General features: G+C 37.5%; 1 long non-coding RNA gene across 7 annotated transcripts in view; it reads right to left on the bottom strand.

Annotated features, from left to right (window-relative positions):
- The window catches only part of LOC122884978, a 66819-nt gene extending 49880 nt beyond the window's left edge, over nt 1–16939 (bottom strand). The window contains exons 1-5 of one of the 7 annotated variants that reach the window (XR_006380026.1): nt 16671–16922; nt 9212–9280; nt 8904–8964; nt 8662–8743; nt 27–7625 (exon numbers count right to left, since the gene is read on the bottom strand). This is a non-coding gene — a long non-coding RNA (uncharacterized LOC122884978). Of the gene's footprint in view, nt 1–26; nt 7626–7708; nt 8440–8495; nt 8562–8661; nt 8744–8903; nt 8965–9211; nt 9281–16670 lie in introns of those variants that run through there. The other 6 variants (XR_006380024.1, XR_006380027.1, XR_006380022.1 and 3 more) reach the window with 6 other exon arrangements.
- Nucleotides 16940–21279: the final 4340 nt, after the last annotated feature.

A 21279-nucleotide genomic window follows, 5' to 3' on the forward strand; every position in this document is an offset into this window, starting at 1 on the left:
GAGGAAGTGTCTGGGGCGAAGGAAGTCTGGGAGTCCCTGCTTAGACTGCTGCCCCCGCGACCCGGCCCCGGATAAGCGGAAGAAGATGGATGGATGGATGGATGGATATAGACCAGTCTGACTAGTCTGATAATTACTGTCAGATGACCATTTTGAGCAACTAATATGCCTGCTGCTGCTTTAATTCCCCAACCTGGTATTTCTACATTCTGACTCAGAACTGATTCATGCCATTGTCAGTTCAGTGGTATTTGATATTGGACATTTGAAGACAATTATTTATATATTATATTTAATATCTACATTTAAAGGCTACTATTTGAAGACACAGCATACAGTGTGTCAAATTATGAAAGCTTTTGCTGTTCTAAACTCCTCTGCTACACAGAAAGTTCACCGCCTACAGAAAGTAAAACTAAGAACATTTCCACAAAAGAGAACAAATTCTACGGGAACATTGTGTCACAGCATCACACACTGAGTATGAGACATATCTGGGAATTGCAGTACAGATGGGAAAAAAATGGACCAAATGCAAGAATCTCACCAGTACACTGTTCACTATTCCCAGTATCCAGTTTGGGTTTAGGTGCTTGATTAAGGACTTATGGTGTCTTGGTCCTTGAACAATTCCTAAAATGGCTTTTGGGTGAGATACAAGGAAAGTAATTAAAGTTTATGCAAGTTTTAGAGCAGGCGGTGTATTCCCTAGTGGTTGAATGGGAATCAGAAGTAGCTTAGCTGCCAGGTACTTTCAGATGGGACAGGAAATTACCTTGGTGCACAAAGTGTAAAAAACAAAGTTAACTGGCATTATCAGACTCTCATACTGCATGGTAAGAGATGTCATACAGTACACTAAATACACAATAGATGCAATATTGAAGAAAAATGGCCCCTGTGAGTGTTATTAGATATTAGGCAGTATAATTTAAAACAATGTATCATATTTTATACACTGATGACAAAAACACTCAAACTATTTTTGTAATTGATAAAAAAATGCATTTGATGATTCCAGCTTCTCAGATGTGACAATTTGTTGCTTTCCCTAGTCTTAAATTATATTGAATTGAATATTTTTGCATTTAAGACTCCTGGTTGGACAAATCAAGGGGGGATGCTGTTGTTTTTCTTGCATATGACATTGTTTTTGTGCATGGATGTACATTCATGGGTGAACAGTTTTGGGCTCAGACTTATCTATTAATGCTGCTGGTTATGAATGAAATTTCAGTTTTGTACTTACATAGTGTTTTGCCTAAATGTTCGGGGCCAGATCTTCCTCAAAGAACTTAAGAAAGAACTGAAAGAAACTCAGAGGAGGAACTTCATCAAGAACCAACTACGCCACCTTCCACTCCCAGCAGAGATCACAGATTAACTTCACCCTGTGAGGCAAAGAATTCCCTTATTGGTGCAAAGAGAAACGAAGGCGGGCCTTACAGTATGGTGTGATTACCAGTAAATGGGGACGGATCCTTATGGAAAGTACCTGAAGATTTTAGATGGGCCAGGAGTCAGGACAAGGTCAAGTGTATTCAACTCTGCATGTGTGTGACTATGTGCCTGCATGTTTGCTCTGCAGTGATTTGAGTAAACCTATGGGTAAAAATGATTATTATTTTTTTAAATCAGGGAAACTAACTTGAGTGACTACAACTGAACATCACAGGTTTTGTTTTATATTCTCTTTTTATTTTTGCTCTATTTTCAAGGGAAAGTTGTGTCTTAGGCTCCCTCATCTAATAATAATAATAAATCACCTGATCTACTGCTATTATGGAACTCGTTGCATGACATACCATGACTTGTGTGTTTAATGAATCAGAAAAGCACTCATGCTTAGTCACACATATGTCATGCTGGCACAGGCTCATTTAGAAAGACCCAAATGATTCTTTTTAGTAGAGAAGGAAGTTGGAGAAAGAAAAACTGAAAGATAGATTAGTTTTCATCATGTCATTTTTAAAATTTTATTTCTTGAAAAAGAGAGAGAATAACTCTTACAGAGAGACAAAGAGACTCTCCTCACATTAGTGCAACTATACATTGTTTGCCTCAGTGACACATATTTTCCATGACCCTCCAGGAGGCCTTTAGATGTGGTTACCCTGACTGTGAGACGGCTCTGTGTCCATATCAAAACAAATTACACAATCATGTCTGTACAGTAGGTACAGTAAAACATTAGCATTTGATTGTTCTGAACATTATTTTGCTTAATTGGGCTGTAAATAGCAGGGAAGGACAGCAGTACTTATGGTTACTGAAAAATTGCACAATTTAAACAATGTATTGCCCCCCCCGATATTTCTTCCAATTTCCTTGTACACTGCAGGCCTTGTCACTGGTAACTGTATGGTCATTGTACAGGGGCGCCAAATTTCATGTCATTTGTCAATTTTTCAATTTCTCTCCCTCAGACAAAACATTGGCACGTTTTACACTTGCTTTTCGCGGGCGTTTGAGACGCGATTTGTTGTAATGCAGCGGTCAGTAAGCAATGATAACTCAGGTGCTATTTGTAAACATGTAAATTCCTTCCTCCCATATTTGGGACTCTAAATAGGAACACCTTGAAATACATATTGCATGAAACTATTTTTATCTACAGGGTGTGAAAAAGTGTTTGCCCCCTTCCTGATTTCTTGTTTTTTTGCATGTTTGTCACACTTTAATGTTTCAGATCATCAAACAAATTTAAATATTAGTCAAAGATAACACAAGTAAACACAAAATGCAGTTTTTAAATGAACCTACATGGCCCCGTGTGAAAAAGTGATTGCCCCCTAATCCTAATAACTGGTTAGGCCACCCTTAGCAGCAACTGCAATCAAGCATTTGCGATATCTTGCAATGCGTCTTTTACAGCGCTGTGGAGGAATTTTGGCCCATTCATCTTTGCAGAATTGTTGTAATTCAACCACATCGGGGGGGTTTTGAGCATGAACTGCCTTTTTAAAGGTCATGCCACAGCATCTCAATAGGATTCAGGTCAGGACTTTGACTAGGCCAATCTAAAGTCTTCATTTTGTTGTTCTTCAGCCATTCAGAGGTGGACTTGCTGGTGTGTTTTGGATCATTGTCCTGCTGCAGAACCCAAATTCGCTTCAGCTTGAGGTCACGAACAGATGGCCGGACATTCTCCTTCAGGAGTTTTTGGTAGACAGCAGAAATGATGGTTCCATTTATCACAGCAAGTCTTCCAGGTCCTGAAGCAGCAAAATAGCCCCAGACCATCACACTACCACCACCATATTTTACTGTTGGTATGATGTTCTTTTTCTGAAATGCTGTGTTACTTTTACACCAGATGTAATGGGACACACACCTTCCAAAAAGTTCAACTTTTGTCTTGTCAGTCCACAGAGTATTTGGGATCCTTAAGACTTTTGGGAGACAAAATGACCATTTCTTGTTTTGTAGATGCATTTTTGATGATCAGTCGCAGTTAGCGCCGACCTCTGTAACAAATACACTGTTTCCTGTGACTGCTTAACAGAAGCCACTCCTTGTTTCCAGTTAAAAACCTTTAATGTGAAGTAGCAGCAGCAGGAAATGTTTGTTTTGCATTAGCAATAAGTTAATACAGCTCTGAACAATACAGCATTAGGAGAGTGAACAGTAAACAGTGATGCTGACATATCAATGAGATAAAATTACAAACATACATACATATATACATTGTTTCCTGTGAATCCCTCATGCATAAGTAGGCAATTTGAATCCTACGCGGGAAAGGCAGACTCCGCCACTACCATGAAAATATATAGAGAGGTAATTATAGAATGCAAATACATTGAATGGTTATTGCTGCAGCTTTATGACATATGTTTCCATTTTAGCTAGTTGCAGTAGCAGCTACTATCAGCTGTGTCCAGCTCATAAATAGTGCAAACTCCCCCAAATTTTAAACTGTCCTGCAGTAATCCTTGTTAATGGTCTTTATTAACTTTTCATCTGCCTGTAGCATCAAACATGAACTCTACTTAATTAGTCAGAGCAGAAAAATGATGATGATTATTCAGCTGATGAGTATGATGTGCAAAAGAGACATTTTTTTTATCATAAAAAAAAAGAAGAATTGTGAAAAAGTTTTTTTCTTACTAAATAGAATGTGCAGCAGGGAACTTCTTCAGAAAAGATTCACTCACAATTACACGAGTAGCCCAGTTACCTCAGGTTGTAGTTGAGTCATGAACCGAATTCTGATGAATCAACTTACAACATGATAAACACCAATTCCTTATTTGGAATTGTCTTGGTTTCCTTTTCTGAGAAATCAAGGTATCTAAGAGGGCACAGCTTTTTTTTCACTTTGGTGGAACTTTTCCTATTTAGTTCCCTTTTCTCTTTTTAAAAGAATTGCAGAATCTCGTGTAGCAGGAATGACTAATCTAATTTAGTTTGTCCTACAAACTATAGGTGCGATATAAAAAACCAACAAGTCCTCCAAATTAAACGTCAAAATATGTTAATACATTAATTGGCCTTCATAAGCATTTTCTGATCTGATGCCCCTATCAGCAGGATGACATTGTTTGTCAGTGCCTTCCAAAATACTTACAAATCACTGTTGCAATAATAAAACCATTTTCTGATCTCACACAGCTATGGCTAATGTCCCTGTCCACTCAAAAATGTGTTTTGCGTATTGTTACTTCACTTGGATTATATGATCTTCACCAGTATTCAAATTACACTGTGGCTTTAGGGGGAGCCCTATTTTTCGGGGGTGAGATGTGGGAGGATACTGTACACATGCATGCACCCGCTTATGTGCAAAAATGTACTATCAATACATTTCAATTCATACATTCATGCCCATATACGTTATAAAACTAAGACTGAATAAAACTACTGTTTTACGAAATGTTCTCACTTGCGTGGCACTCATCGTAGCATTCACTTGTTAGCCAGAAGGAGTTCACTCAAAAGACAATGCAAAGTGCGTAACATGCGTTGAGTGCGCCCAACGCATGGATGGCCATAGCAGGAATAGACAGCATTGTGTTTATTAGACACAAATTATCAAATTATTATTAACCTAAATATACAGGAAAATATAAATTTATACAGGAAAAAAAAAAAAAAAAAAACACTGGCTCCAGGGGAGCTGAGCTTGAATGTACAAGATGATTTTGTGACATCTCAACTAGTTTGAAAGCCAGTTGTGGGCCAATATGCAACATAGACAAGTATGAAATGGAAACCTGAAGCCTCCAGTGCAAAAACACTGAGAATGGACTTTTCAGTGAAGTAGGAAACATCTTGTTAAACGTTTGAAATGAACAATAATTACATATTAATGGAAGCTGATTTAATTTTATGAATTTCTAACTAGGTAATTAAACTTTTTTGTGGAAAAAACAGACACTTTTATCTAAAGAGTAGTTTTCGATATATCTTAACACACATCTCGAGAGGAAAGCTTTTTTGGCCCATCCAACCACCACAACCTCCTCCCTCTGTGGACTGTGTGGCTCTATAACAACTCACATCACACTGTTTCCTCCTTTGCTGTTGTTAATGGAAAAGAGTCATAATTAAGTCATAAGTGAGTTATACCTGCTGGAAATGAAATGAACCAGATCTAATCTTCAAATGTTACTGGAACATTTTTGTCTCATTTGTGGCTGTGATTTTAAAGGCTGGTAGAGATTCAGTAAAGATACACGGTACTGTCCTCTGAGCATTTATTTTCTGATAAATAGGATTGATGATATTGTTTTTCTTCTAACAGTTTAATTTTTATGCAGAGTCTAGTCCGTTTGAGTACGCATTTCCTGTTTTATATCCTTGCGAAGTCATTCCTACACTGACTGACTCACTGATCCAGATGAGTACACCATAAAAACATGCTTACAAAGATAAAGATATTTAAAGGGGCACGCAGTGATTTAGTATTGCACTACCATAAAAAGACGAGACAGATTAAAAAAAGAATTGTCAAAATAGAAGCAGCAGAGCATAAAATATTCAGATTTTCAGTCTCAAGTGTGAGTCAAGCCCTCCAAAGACAATGAATCCTACATTTCCCATAATGCAACACAATAGGGTATTTCATCAGAACCTCCCTGAATATCCATGTATTTCACAACTCCACACCCACAGACTGTGACCTAGGCTTGCTGATAAAAATGTGTAGTCTCCAAATCCAAGCTGAGATTTTTTCAGATTTTTAAGTGCATCTGCAGTGATTGTCACCCTTTCTGTAATTATTTTTCCTTTAATGAAATTTCCTACTCAGTTTTATGCATTTGTATTGCAGCACAAAGCAACCTGATGCGATGCAAAAACACAAAAACAAGACGACAGCACAACAAAACGCAATGCTCTGCAACACAGACTATCAAAGTAATACTGTATATCTAAAATAAATAAAAGCAGTAAATGAAAATCTTATCAAGGATGTTGCACAAGCCTTTCGACTTTTCACTTTAGTCAGGTGTATCTCACATCATTTTCCCCAGAGTTCAGTGAGAAAAATCAATTTCAGGAGCGTGAAGCTGTTTAGTTGCCCGAGGTGATGGAGCAGCTTTGATATCTTTGTTTTTGAAGATGTGAAACCTTTTGATTCTGAAACGTGTGGTAAAGTTTCTGCAACAGCACCTGATTTTTAACTTAAGTGGGGTTTAAAAAAGGTCTTTCACGGGCTTCACAGAGATTACATCTATTTGTCAGCGTGCCTGCTTTACAGTTTTACAGTGAGTCAAACGGCTGATGAAATATTAGACTACAGAGTGGCGTGATGAGGCACATGGCAGGAGAGGAGGAAGTCTTGTGATGGAAAACGTTAACGTGTGTTACTTACCAGAGCTTCACATGAGGTGAATCTATCCTACTGTATTTTTATCTATCCAATAAAGCTGTCTTGTTAAAAGGTTACTTGATAATGTTCCTTTATGTGATTTAACATCAGAGACATTGTTATTTAATTCTAAGATAAACTAGTAAATGTATCACTGAAACACATCCAAACCAAGTAGCATTTCAATTGGAAAGGCAGCACCATTTGCATCAGTCCATCTTACGGTGTACCGTGATTTACAGCATAATTTTACAGCATTAGGTCAAATTCAATGGGTGTAATGGAGGTTAAATTAACCAATGCATGGTGGAAACCTAACAGAAGCCATTACACTCTGTGTTGCCCAAGCTATCAATGCAACATGGGGTGGATTTTTCACCATTAAACACATTAAACATATTTAAACCGTTGCTTTCAATGTCACCTGAAAATCACCTAAACGTCTGCACTAGTTTGCAGCTATAAGAGCAACAACACCACTTGTCTGCACACCACTCGTAGCCAATATTTTTATAAATACTAAAGGTCATGAGTCCAAGTCCGAACAATGCAACCTTTTTTATACTATATTTAGTTGCTTATTGTCAAATTACAACGTGAAATTATAAATGGCGTTTTAAATCCCTCTCCACGCTGCCAGGAATACAATTGTGGTAGGTAAACACTAAATTCTTTAGTTATTAATTTTTGTTGGCCTTACAGTAGTCACATTACACCATGTGTAGGTTTTAACTCTAGACTATAAAAGCCCTCCAGGTGGCTAAAAAAAGTTGTCGCCACATTAGGAAAAGCGTGGACTGGATTCAGTGCCCTGTTTGAATAAGAAGAGCATAGTCAGAGAGCTGATGTTATACAGCACTAAGCCTTGACATTCTTTCCATTTAAGTAATACAATTCAACTTTGAGCAATCTTTATTTCTCTGCAAAACATCACATCTTCATCCTAAACCAGAACACAAACTCCTGAAAAGTTTCTAATAGGAGTCATTTAACTTTTCTTAAACCACAAGGGAATAACAGCTTCTTTTGTTTGGGGGAATATCATGAGACAGAAGAACACTGAATTTTGAGTCACTGAATGACGTGTTTGCTCTGCTAACTGCCAGCAATTATATGTTGTGTGAGGCAAACCTGTCATTAACCCAGAGGGCACAGAGGCAGCAGCCCAGACTGAGCACCAAACTTCCCCAAGCAAAGTCAAACCTGTTAATTTGGATTTCAAATATTTTCTACACGGTTGAGTGACATCAAAATTTAAAAATAAAATGTATTTAACAGTTGTTTTCTTAATGTTGGTGAGAAGACGAAATTACAAACTTAAAGCATTTCTAAGCGACAGTTCTGTATTTGTCAGATGCAAACTGACTGACTTCCTGAACTGTACGTTAACATTTGTGACACTTACATATCACATTTACTGAGAAGAAAAGTGGCACAGGATATGTAGTAAGAAAGGGAAAAATATAAGATTTACTTGTGACTATGTGAAACTACTCAGAGCATGAAAGAGCTAATAAAATTAGAACTTCCAAAATGCTAAAAATATAACAATAATACCAAAGTCCAGCCTGCAAAACAAAGTTACCAATCAAATATCCATGGTACCTTTTCCAAAGCAAGGGGTACTGTAAATTAAAGGGAACACAACAAGCATATTAACAATTAGTCCAAGTCCATGACCAAGACCTGAACAGAAAGCACTGTGGTCTCTTGTCTTTTTAATGTCAGCTCTTCTGCAGCTAAAACCCTGTTACAACAGACAAATATGACCCCGGGGACGTCTACTGATTTGAAACAATTGCAGCGCCTGTCTGTGATTTTGATCCTGTGTTTGAAAAAAATCCTACCGTGCAAATTCCCCATGTGCTGTTTTTGTTGAAGACAAAGGATCCTGTGTAACAGTTTCAGCATTCATGCATGGTCTTCCTCCTGACATAAAAAATGAAGGCAGAAGGGGGAATCTTTAGAGGAACACAATCTCAGCACTATCAAAGAGTCAAAAACTGGACATGTCAGGGCAGTATACAGGGCACAGAAAGAAAGAAAACAAATGTGTCTTGTCTTCAGCTTTACATACATACATACATACATGTTCACTTTTATCCAGTTTGTCTTGAGAGGACTTCATGAACCTGAGGAAGAGCATCATCCTATAAAAAGAGCATTCAAATTACCAAAATTAGACTTTTACGGCTATAACATGACAAGGCTGCTGTGTTGACAGTAGTTCTTAGCAAAATAACATACATACGAATCATGCTATATGTATGAAAGTGCACTCATTGTTTGCCTTTTCAACCCACACAGCCCAAACTAAAATGAGATTCATGTGCAAATGTCCACACTTCAATTTCACAAGTTTTACAGGAAAGCAGAAATTCCAACACAGTAACTTACGTAAACTCAGCTTTGGGCCTGTGTGTAGCATTTCCTATTAGAGGAGCAGGGGTTTGTGGGATGTTGGAGCTGTAAACAGGAAGTTAAGTTGAGCATGAGAGCCAGTACAGGAAGTGCATCAGTCAAACACACTTTATCATTTCCAATAACTCGGTTCAGTATGTTGCCTTTTACAGTAAGTTGCAAGTGTACAGACACAATGGGCACTACTTTTACATAATATGGAAATAGTTCTTTCCATTTTATCTAATAGTAATAATGATACACAGTTTGAATAGGTAACGGACCGTTTTCTCACTATTATTCTCTAAAAGTCACTTTTTCATGAAACAGAAAAATCAGATGAATCCAGAATTAACCTCTTACCCATTATTTATTTAAATTAAATTAATAATGATTTTTCACCTCTCATCCAAAAAAAATTTGTCTGTAGTCCATAAGTTCATATACTGTATGTAAATCTTTAAGAACATGTCATGAATATATGGTTTCATTTTTTAAATAAAAACTCAACAAATGTCTCAGCACTGTAGTTTTAGCAAACATAACTCAAACAGGAGTAAATAGGGCATTTGTTGGGGACGATTTTCAGCCACAGATTAATACACATTTGGTGCAGTTGTGAGTACTTACAGCAGGACAGTGTTTGTGGGACTGACTGAAAATAAGCTGTTCACTGTAATAAAGGAACATGTCACCCAGTGCAACAGAGCGTCTCACTGATGCGTTTTCAATGGTTTTTGGACAACAACTCTGGATACACAGATAATAGTTGTTAGTAGGATCAATTCATTGTTGTGTTTTGTCTTTTTAGGGAATTTGTTGAAAAAATGTAGAGCTGCGACATAGAGCTGCAGGTAGAAGCGAAAGATTATGGTGTGGAACTTAAATCAATTGGATTCTGGGTTCATTTTTGGATTAATTAAGCAACTGTGGTGCTGTGTTTTTCCCCAATTGCAACAACGAAGCATTTTGAATTCACCACCGCTCTGGCAATGGCAGGTTGAGGCTCATGGGTATTGTAATATTTTGAGTCGTCCGCCATGCCAAACTGACAGACAAAACATGATTTCTCAGAAACTAAATTAAATTAATTAAAACTGGTGGCTATAATCTAAATCTATAGGGTTGTTACATTATCCAGGAGAGTCCCAGGTTTCTGTGTTAAGTAGCATTGACAATATCATTAAAATAACAATTTAAAATTGGAATACAGAAAAGGGAAAAAGCAGCAACTCTACTGAATATCACCAGACTTTTAGAACTCTATAGAACCAACCAGACTGGGTAGTTACTAACCAACTAACTAACTAACTGTGAGTCGTAATTGCCTGATTTTGATGTGTTGGCTAGTTTGGTTCAGCCAAATTGATTAGCTCATTTAGCTCAGGGCTGTTGGATGGCTAGTTAGTTCAACTGGATGGTTGATTATTGGAATGTTTTTGTACTTTCTTGCTGAGAGTTAGATGAGAATACCACTCTTAGTATCTGTATGGTAAATATGAAACTACAGCCAGAAGCCACTTAGCAAAACGTAGAATATTAAACAAACAAGATATAATGTGCTTTGTGAGCTTAAGAGGTGTTGGAAGGCAGATTTTGTTACCTTCTGTTTACAGTCTGTACTCAGCTAAGCTAACTGGTTGCTGACTATAGTTTCATATTTACTGTACAGACATCAGAGTGGTATCAACCTTCTAATCTAACTCTTGGCAAGAAAGCAAATAAGCGCACAGTATTTCTCAAAGTATCAAACTATTCCTTTGACTTGACTAACTGGAAAGTCAATTGGCCAGTCAGTCGATTGATTACTTTATTTGGCTCAGGTTGTTTGGATAAACGGGTTGGTCCGAATGGTTGATTGATTGGGTTGGTATGTGAGCTAAATTTACTGTTTGCTGTGTTTGCTGGCTGGTTGATTTGGTTTGTGAGGATTCAATTTAACTGGCCTGGAGATGTTCTATTGTTAGCTTGTCTTACCATGATCATTTTGTCCAGGTTGGGTTGGGTGTATTTGATTTGGCTGTTTTAAATTGGATCCTGTTTGGGTTTCTCTGGCAGTGGGTGTTTTGTGGTTTTGTCCTGGCCACATTTGCTCGGGACTGTTGAGATTAGTCTCATGGAGCATATCAAGTTAGTTTGGACTAGTTTGAGTTAAATTGGTTGTGTCTGTCTGTCCTCTTACACTTCACCGCTTTCATTTGTTGTGGGTTGCCTAAGTCAGTTTTATTCCCTTTACTTTGGTTCACTTGTGGTTTGTCCACTCTTAAGCTGGCATTTGTTAGGTTGACTCTGGAGCGGCTGGCTTGGTTTGCCTCGATGACTCTGGTGATATACATTGGTCTGAACTAGTACAGAGCTGCATATCTGCTTCACTGAGGCTGATGTAACACTGAGCCAAAGAGCTGCAACACTGCGCCTGACACTGCAGTGCTGCTCACATATAGAGATGCTTTGATACAAGACAAAAACAGTCTCATATATTGATGTGCAGGGACACACACACACACACACACACACACACACACAGATTTTCTCAGAAAGCCACAGCCGTCTGAAGAGAGAAAAGAGGAACCTTTTTTTGCAGCGCTCATCAAAGGGACATCACATATCATAGGAAGCACTACATTTTAATGAGAATATGTGAATAAAATTTTAAAAATAAAAGGAGCAGGGTCACATGATGTAAGCTTCTGTGTAAGGAAACATGTCATGGAGAAAATATTGCAGGAGAAATGCAAATAAGCAGCTGCCCTACAAACAACTCAAACAATATTTTACCATTGGGCCACATTCTGCTTTTGACTCTCTGTGTGTGTGGGGGTTTCCACTTATACTGAGGGCCTGTTGATTAGGCCCAAGACAGAGAAAGGATACAGTAACGTCCTTAAAATGAAGACTTGCTCACCCTCACCTAAAATTTTACATACAGATAATAAAATATCTCTCAGCTTTTCTTTCTGATGCCAGATATACAGTGACAGTAAGTGCATTTCTTCGTTTATAGCACGCATTGGTCTCACAAGACGGCTATATTCCCCATCGTGACATCTCTCTGTGTATAAGGGACGGACAGACAGACGATCTCCTCTTAAGTCGCTTTTGTCTTTTTAATAGCCATAAACAGATCAATTCTTCCTCAGCATTGAGAAGCAGTAGGGCAGCACACGTAGCCATGTTTGGTTTATGTCGTTCTTCCAGTAATACGTTGAATTATTGCTTCTTAACAGAATGTTTTGTTTGTATGCCCCCTTGGCGTTTTGAAGAATACTGCAACAAACAGCGCATTGAGCACAAAAGCCTGAGTAAAAGTAGCAATACACAGTGTAAATAAGTCAAATTCCTGCATTCAAAATCTTACTGAAGTAAAAGTACAAAAGTATTAGCATCAAAATATACTTAAAGTACCAAAAGTAAAAGTACTCATAGTACTGATGCATAATGGCCCATTTCAGAATATATTATATCACTGGATTATAATTACTGATGTATTAATGTGTAAGAATCACTAATGTTGCAGGTGGGGCTAAAGATGGGGCTAAATTTAAATACTTTATATAGGCCTACTGCTGGGTATCTTAATCCATAATAATGTATTAGTTGATTTATATTTTGTCTTAATAATCTGAATCTACAAAGTAACTTGTAACTAATGTTGTCAAATAAATGTAGCTAAGTAAAAAGTACAATAATGGATAGTGGAATATAGTGGAGTAGAAATACAAAGTAGCATGAAATACAAAAACAAATTATAGTAAAGTACAAGTACCTTTAAATTGTACTTAAGTAAAGTACTTGAGTAAATGTATTTAGTTACATTCCACCACTGGAAATAACTGAACAATTAAACAGAAAATATGTTTGTTTCACTGTGTCTTTAAAGGGAAAAAGAAATAAAACTTCTATTTTTTACCAACTGATTGGAAGTTAAGGGAAAAGTATAAAGCTTTTCTTTTTAAAATATTTAACCAACAGTATTATTGATTAATGTATCAGTCATATTTTTGATTCATGGTTCCCACTCCACTTGCTACTATGACCCATAAGCTAACGGTGGGGTTTTATATGGTAGGAGGTGTAAGCTGACTGACCCAGTTCACATTGAACTGGATACATGTATGCCTCTGAGGGTAGGATGAGTCAACAAAAAACATTGACATTTTACAGGAAGAAAAAGAGAAAGAAAATTTGATATCTAAATACCTCAAAACTGTTTTAACACATATTTGACTTATAGCAAGAGACAGCAGAACAGTTAACACAGGCACACAGGATAAGAACTTGGACATTGGAACTTGTACTTCACAGTGTTTTTAAAGAAGAGAAGAATTATGTAAGATTTATAATGTAGAAATGTCTTGTGACCTTTCCCTCTCATCACCCAGCACCACAAAAACCATCTAAAAAGCAGAACTACTATAAAAAAATCTCTTTTAACACTATATTGTATGCCTCAACTATCTTAAATTACTACACTCAGTTCTCATATTATTAATAACTGCAGTAGTTTCAATACAGTTTTTCCAGCTGATGTCATTTTATTTCAATTTCCAACTGATATTTGAGAGTTTAAAAAAAATCCATTAACACTATATCTTTTCTGTTGTTATACACAAAAAAAAACATAAGGAATGTTACAATAAAGGTAATGAGCCCTTATTTATCTATTAGAGTACTGAGGCAAGATAGCTGAACAATAAACATTAAGTCAATTTTGACCTAAATTGAATCAAATTGTAAATAATAACTATATAAATTGAAAAACTAATACAACAAAAATATTTAAAACTTGAAATAAGAAAAATACATTATGGAGTCTGGAGCGTTAGCAGGCAGCTCACTGATCCTTCCTGAGCTGACAAGGTTTGTGTACGGATTCTTACGTATACCTTCTTATGTAAAAACACAGAGTGTCCAATAGATACTATCTGTTGTGTCAGGATGGCTGAGCTGTCGGACTGTATATCACGAGGCACAAGGAAGTGAGTGTCTGTGTGTGGGAGTTTGTTATCGTGATCAGCGGCACATCAGGCCATACTGGACGGTCTTTTGTCTGTTATGCTGTGTTCTACCCATCATTGTGCAATGTCTATGTGTGTGTATATACACATGTGGATGTCTGGGAACATTTATGTGTGAGCACTGTACATTTGGGTGTGTCACTTAACATGTGTGCATGTGTGTGTGTGTGTGTGCGTGATAGAAATAAATATCAAATACAAAATCAGTTGTCACAGGTCACACCGTGTTAAAACAAACTAGGGCTGCACAATTAAATCGAAATATTATCGAAATCGCAATATGGCTAAGTGGTATATCCAAATCGCAGAAGCTGCAATATTTTGATAAAGGTAAAATGCGTGACAAAACAGCATTATAATGAAGTACTGTAGTGCTGCCGAGATGCCCTGGCCTATAAGTCTTCTCCAGATGTTAGAAAACTGTTCTGTTTGGTATAGACCCCAACAAATGTCACATCATCTTAATAGTTTTTTCAGTGAAAATGAAAGTTGTGATACAAAAATCATCATTCCCACTAATCGTGAATCATATCACAATCGTAATATCTGTCTAAAAAATATTTTTTTTACCATATCGTGCAGCCCTAAAACAGAATTTAGTTTAAATCGTTGGATTATGATCATTTAAAGTCCAACTGAAATTAAATAGCATGTTTCTTTTCTCTGCTACAGCATACCTATCTGCTCTGTAAACCACATACCCTGTGTTCTCCTTTGAGAAAAAAACTGAAACCAGAAGGAAGAAATTTATATTTTTGAGTTGCAAAGTGGGAGGTGTTATTTTAGACATTCCTGGTTACAGAAGTAAAAGTCCCATTGATTTTTCCCCACAGACAACGTTGCATGACTCGCACATCTACAGCTTGGAGTTGTGTAAACTCTCCCTTTAAATCATCAGCACAAAAGATTAACAACTGTGTTACAAAATATCTGGTTCTTTGATAAAAAGTTGAAGGTACAAGCTTGTGTACATAAAAACTAGACGTTAACTACAATGTCCGAGGTGCATTTTGGCAAGAAACATCCTATCACTGAGCTATCACTCAGCTATCACTGAACTTAAAATTCTGTGACATGCGCTGCCAAGGCAACGGTGTTGATAAAACTGAAAACACAACCTGCAGCTTAAAAATCAGTTCACTTAAATTCTGGGGTCAATTGTGGGTGAATTCCACAACTGTAGGTCCATGTTTTGTTCTCAACTGTAACTAGGAAGCGTTTTGAATTCACTACCGCTCTGATTTCGTGCCTCTGACTGGCTTCCTCTCCATGCAAACTCATGGGAGGCATGGGTATTGTAGCATTTAAAGCCATCCACCACGCCAGAATGACAAATGACAAAACATTTTCTCAGAAACAAAGTTGAAATAACTTAAACTGGTGGCCATAACATAAACCTATAGGGAGGTTAGGATACATTATCCAGGAGAGTCCAATGTGTCTGTGCTAAGTAACATTAAAGCTAAGGTAGGTAATGTATTTCAGAAGCATTTTTTGTTATATTTGTTGAATTTCTCTTTACATCCTGATGTAGAAAAAGGTTTCAGTCGTAGTCATCTGGACACTGTTTTCTGAATCAAGACGTTTCGGCTCCCATCCGGAAGTCATTCTCAAATTGAGAATTGAGAATGACTTCGAAACATCTTGATTCTGAAAACAGTGTCCAGATGACTACGACTGAAACCTTTTCTACGATAGAACACTCCTGGACGAATGAGGGACTACACCGTTTTACATCCTGACAGCAATCAATAAATCAAAGGCTTTGGGGGAAAATGAAAAAAAAATCCAGTATATGTAGCAAGCCTGTAATAAGAAATGGTTGGCTGGCCTACCTGCCCGCTACCTGTGCGCACTCTGCCATTGCGCGTCAAATTGGGTTTTGGGGGCGTGGCTTTGGAGGGGGCCTGATGGAGGGGAGGAGGCCTGATGGGGGGGGGAGGGGAGGGAGGCCTGATGGGGATTTTCCTGTAGGATACTTTCAAAATCTAGCTGTCTCGTGCTAGTTTCTCCAACGTTACCTACACTAGCTTTAAGGATATCGCTTAAGAAAAAATTGGGGAATACAGAATGGGGGGAAAAAAACGCTTTCAGAAGCTGTGGCACGTTTCCATACAGCTTATCATATTGCTTCATTTTTGCATAAAGCAGTAATATCACCGTGCTATCTTAGCAGATGGCGACAGTGACTAACAGCAGCCTGCTATACAACACAAGAGCCACAGACTTTGAGCAACAACCCGCATTAGCTTTCCTGCGAAAGTCTCCTTCTAATCTAACTTACAAACATGAACACATGTCTTGTCCTGCACCTTAGCTTGTTGAAGGAGCCACCAAACAAACATTCACCGGGGAAGAGTGCACTGCTAACGTCAGTTTGCAGGCTAGATAACTAATTAGCTGCTCATCTGCAGCACATGCACAGCATGTAAACTTACCTGTCTGTTTAGACGCTGGTGTGGTCCTTACTCTTCAGTACCTCTGGTACCAACACACTGTCTGCCCATGGTTTGTAAGCTGCAGCACAAGTTGATTTATTTTGTCTCTGTTCCCCTACCGGTGCTCATGCAGCCTGCCAGCTGCTGTCAATCAAACACAGACACCGACACGCCCCTCCAGCCAGCTGAGACAAAAAGGAGCATTTTTGATATTTCCTCAATTACCTGTTATTCTTCCCTTTAATAACACAAAACTATTGCCAACAAATTGAAAAATATTTTTTAGCAGTCAAAATTAGTTTTGACTGCAAAAAGGGCTGACTAAATGTGATTTCAATTGGACTTTAATGTATCTTACTGGTCATAAGATTCACGCTTTAGTACATAAACATTTAGTTATCTCTGGTGTCACAGCAGACAGATGGGAGACAAATTAAAATAAAAACCTGAATAAATAAATAGAGAAACGTAAGAAATGCAGATGCTTCCATGTTCAATCCTCCAGTAGAGGTTCATTGAATCTATGCCAAGCAGCACTGAAGCTGTTCTGGAGACCTGTGGTGGAACAGAATCTTGCTAAGACACTTTATATTAGTTTCTCCTTTAATTTGTCTCTGTGTGGAGGTGATCCTGGAGATGAAATTCACCACAAAAGCTGCATAAGTCCTGAGCTTGCATCACAGGCACCTGCACGTGCACATGTTAAACCTTAGTGGTTGAACTCATGCAACAGGCATTTTTCACTGAAGACATTTTGCCATTTTTTAAGACAAGCACAGGTGTAAATAATCAAATTAATTCAGTTACAGGGTCCTGGTATTGTGCATGCTGGCTCACTGTCGCACAGTTACGGCTTACTGAGACCCTTGAATATAATGCCATTGTTAATGTTATTAGTAACAGCTGTGCTTTTTCTACAATGACAAGTCAAAATGTCTGCTGTAATAAAGGCCTATGGCCTCCCAGTCTGAGGTCCACAACAGGGGAATGTAATGGAAAGTACATTTTGTAAAGTACTGCAAATACAGTTTTGAGTTACTTGTACTTGAGTATTTCAAAATTTTGTTATTTTCTACTTCTATTCCACTTCATTTCCGGGGGAAGATATTGTACTACAGCTATATTTACTAGTCACATTTCAGATTAAATTTTCACATACAAAACATATAATCAGTTTATACAATACGATGCATTATTATAAGTAGTTAAGACTAGCTTCACCTCAACCAGATGCAACATTAAAATGCTGCTTACAAATGAGGCCATTCTTCACAGTGAGTACTTTTACTCGTGCCCTTTGTTGATAATACTTGCACTTGAATGCAGGACTTTTACTTGTAATGGTTAGCTTTTACATCGTGGTGTCTGTACTTTCATTCAAGTAAAGAATCTGAATACTTCCTCCACCATTGGTGGCTCACAGTACTCACACACATACAGCAGTCAATAGCGGAAGAAAATAGACTGGAGGTCTCTGACCACAGCATCCTGAATATGTCTCCTCTTGGCCCCAACACTGCAAACACACATCAGACTGAGCTGCTGCACTGGCTGACATACGTGAGAGAGAAACACAGAAAGAGAGAGAGTGACAGTGAGAAGTTGAGAGTGAAATGTGACAGTAAGGAAATGATGTACACACCTGGTTCCTGCTGTGTTTTACACAGTAGGTAGTGGTAGTTTGGAGGAGTGTTGGTTGCATCAAAACCGGTGAAAACTACAAAGTGCTACCAGGATTAAAAGTACTTACTGTGTAATCATGGCCTAAATTGTACTATTAGCAGCTGTATTAATATGTGAGACATCACAGGTAGGGCTTCTGCTGGGAACGGCTCCCATACTGGACCAGATCAGAGCTGGGCAACAACTTATCTTCACAACTGTATGTCAGATTTACATGAATGACAAAAACTACACATTTAAAACATTTGTGGCTTTTAAAGTCCAACTGAAATCACAATGTTCATCCCTTTTTGTTGTAGAAAATGTATTTTTATTACTGAAAGGAACAAAAAAGGATCCTCAGCTTAAACAAACTTCTTCTGTTAACTGTAGTTTACAAGCTAACAACAGACAGTGTCTTGGTATTGGATTGGAGTGTGCTTTACTGTCAGGATGTGTATAGTGTTCATGCTGAAATACCAGATTTGTAGTGTGGTATTTTGATTAAACACAAATTAATTTGGGAATATGCAACATATAAGCACAAAACTGAAATAATAAATGTCCTACAACTAGATTTAAGACAAGGCCTCAAGATCATGCAGTAAAGCAGGACCCACATGACGACTCTTGATATTGTGCTTTAGTGGCGCATATTCCCATATTTACAATTGAATTACCAAACACAGTTGCTACACAGTGAACCTGGGGCATTTGGGGTCCTCTGGGGATCCTGTGGTAGTTGCTGATTTGCCCAGTTTTCAGGTACACAGGTCTTTGACCATAGACATGATGCTGCTGTGATACGATGTGAAGACCATTTAGCATTAAAAAACAATAGATCTGTTTAGTATGCTACAGCTGATAGCAGAATTAGCTAATTAGCTTGCAAATTGACGGTTGCATTGCACTTTTCTCCTGGTGGATGTTTGTTTGATGGCTCGTTCAGCAAGCACAGATGAACCACAACCCATGTGCCCATGTTTATCCATAAGCAGAAGAGGTGACACTTTACTTCAACCCACCATTTAGCCTTTATAGCGTATACAAACATGTAATAAACGGTTTATAACACATTATAATGTTGTAAGCAGATGTAAGTGTTTATTAATGTATTTGTCAACAACTATAACTCCTCCTGTGGGCACCCATAAGTGAGTCTGGTGTATAAACAGATAATGAATGACAACATAGTATATGTATATATATCTTCATAGTAGACATTATAATTACTGACAAATACTGTGCATTAATAAACACTTAGAAATGTCGTTATAGCTGCGTACAACTACATTAGTGTGTTATGAGCCATTTATTTCATGTTATTTCATTCCCCCCAAATAGCATTTATGAAGTGCTTATAAATGCTATACTGAAGAAGGTAAGTTTTAAAAAGTTTAAAATCAAATTATTTGATTAACTATGCACAGACAGGTCATAGAACAAAACATACAAAATAAAAATGTCTCCATTTTTGGTTGTTCTCTAAAGAGTGCACACCACATGTAATTTACAAATCAGATCTGTATGCTGTAGCAGAAATAAATCATGCAATTTAGTGTCAGCTGGACTTGAACAAAGGCAAACCTGCTGTATGAAAGTAAATGCAGTCTTTTTGTCCTCTCACCTTGAAACCACAAAGGGTTAAAACTGTTACTTCTCTCTTTTTCTGCAGATGGAGGAATCCACCCTGCCTGACCGCTGCTCTGACTCATACACATGTGTGTCTGTGTGTGTGTCTCTGTGTGTGTGTGTGTGTGTGCACTCTGGAGCCATTTATGCGCGTGACCATGTGTATGTGTGTTAATGAGTTGTGTGTATGTGTGTCTGTGTGTAGAAGACATATAATTATCTGAGCATGTGTTTGTGCCAAGCTGTGGAAGGCACCGTACTTTCCGTGTCCTGCAGACGAGCACACACACTCACATGCGTGCACACACGCACGCACGCACGCACACACACAAACACAAACACACACAGATGCATAGAGGACATGGGGAAGAAAAAAAACAAGGGAGAGATAGTTACGCAAATAAAAAAAAAATCTGTCCTCATTTCACCTTAATGAACTTTTGTGCCAACAAAGTACAATGACCTGAACTGAACTGTGAGGCTGGTGATGGAAACATACATAGATTTCATAAAGAAACAAATATTTTATTCTATAATGCGTTAAATGTTGTGTTCTTTTTTGTTTTTTCTTAAAAAGTTTGTAAAAATATTTTTTGCTTTTCTTTTTTTTCAATTGAGGACATTTAGTTTATGGTATAGTGGATTTGTTATGTTTTGTTGTTTTTAATATTCAATTTTAGAGTTAATTGCTAGAAGTATTCACACCCTTTTGTCAAAGCAGTAAAACCCCAACTTAGCAGTACAAGTAAAAATCCTGCATTCAAAATGTTTCCTAAGTAGACTTAACGTAAATATATGTTTTATTAATTTCAAGTTAATTCAAATTCAAATTTCTAGTTTTATCTTCAGACTACTTCAGAACATATAACATGAGTTCTTCTGACTTATAGTCTTTTGGTTTGAATGAAAGTACTGCTGAGAATCCACTCAACTCATCAGCATATCAGCAGACTTCATGCATTGTTTGAAAGGTAAAACTCTCCAGAGACACTTCTTTTTTGTAGTTTGAATAAAAAAAATACATTATGGAAATTTGATGTGTGTCTTTAATAGATGTTAAATTAAGTCATGGCTGTTTCTTTTCATAATAATGAAAGCAATGCCAACCATGATAAAGGTTAGTATCAAATTCAGTGCCAGCCACCACACACTTATAATTTAACAAGGTCACTGGCAGCAGCCTTGCATGTTGTCTTTATACTAACTCTGGTACAAGTGGCTCCAACAGATTCAAATCTGTCTGTAATGTTGATTCAACTTAATATTTGACATAACTTTACAACTTTACATAACTTGTTTTCACAAGTTCAGTTAA

This window comes from Siniperca chuatsi, linkage group LG11 (genome assembly GCF_020085105.1).
Source record: "Siniperca chuatsi isolate FFG_IHB_CAS linkage group LG11, ASM2008510v1, whole genome shotgun sequence".
Lineage (NCBI taxonomy): Eukaryota > Metazoa > Chordata > Actinopteri > Centrarchiformes > Sinipercidae > Siniperca > Siniperca chuatsi.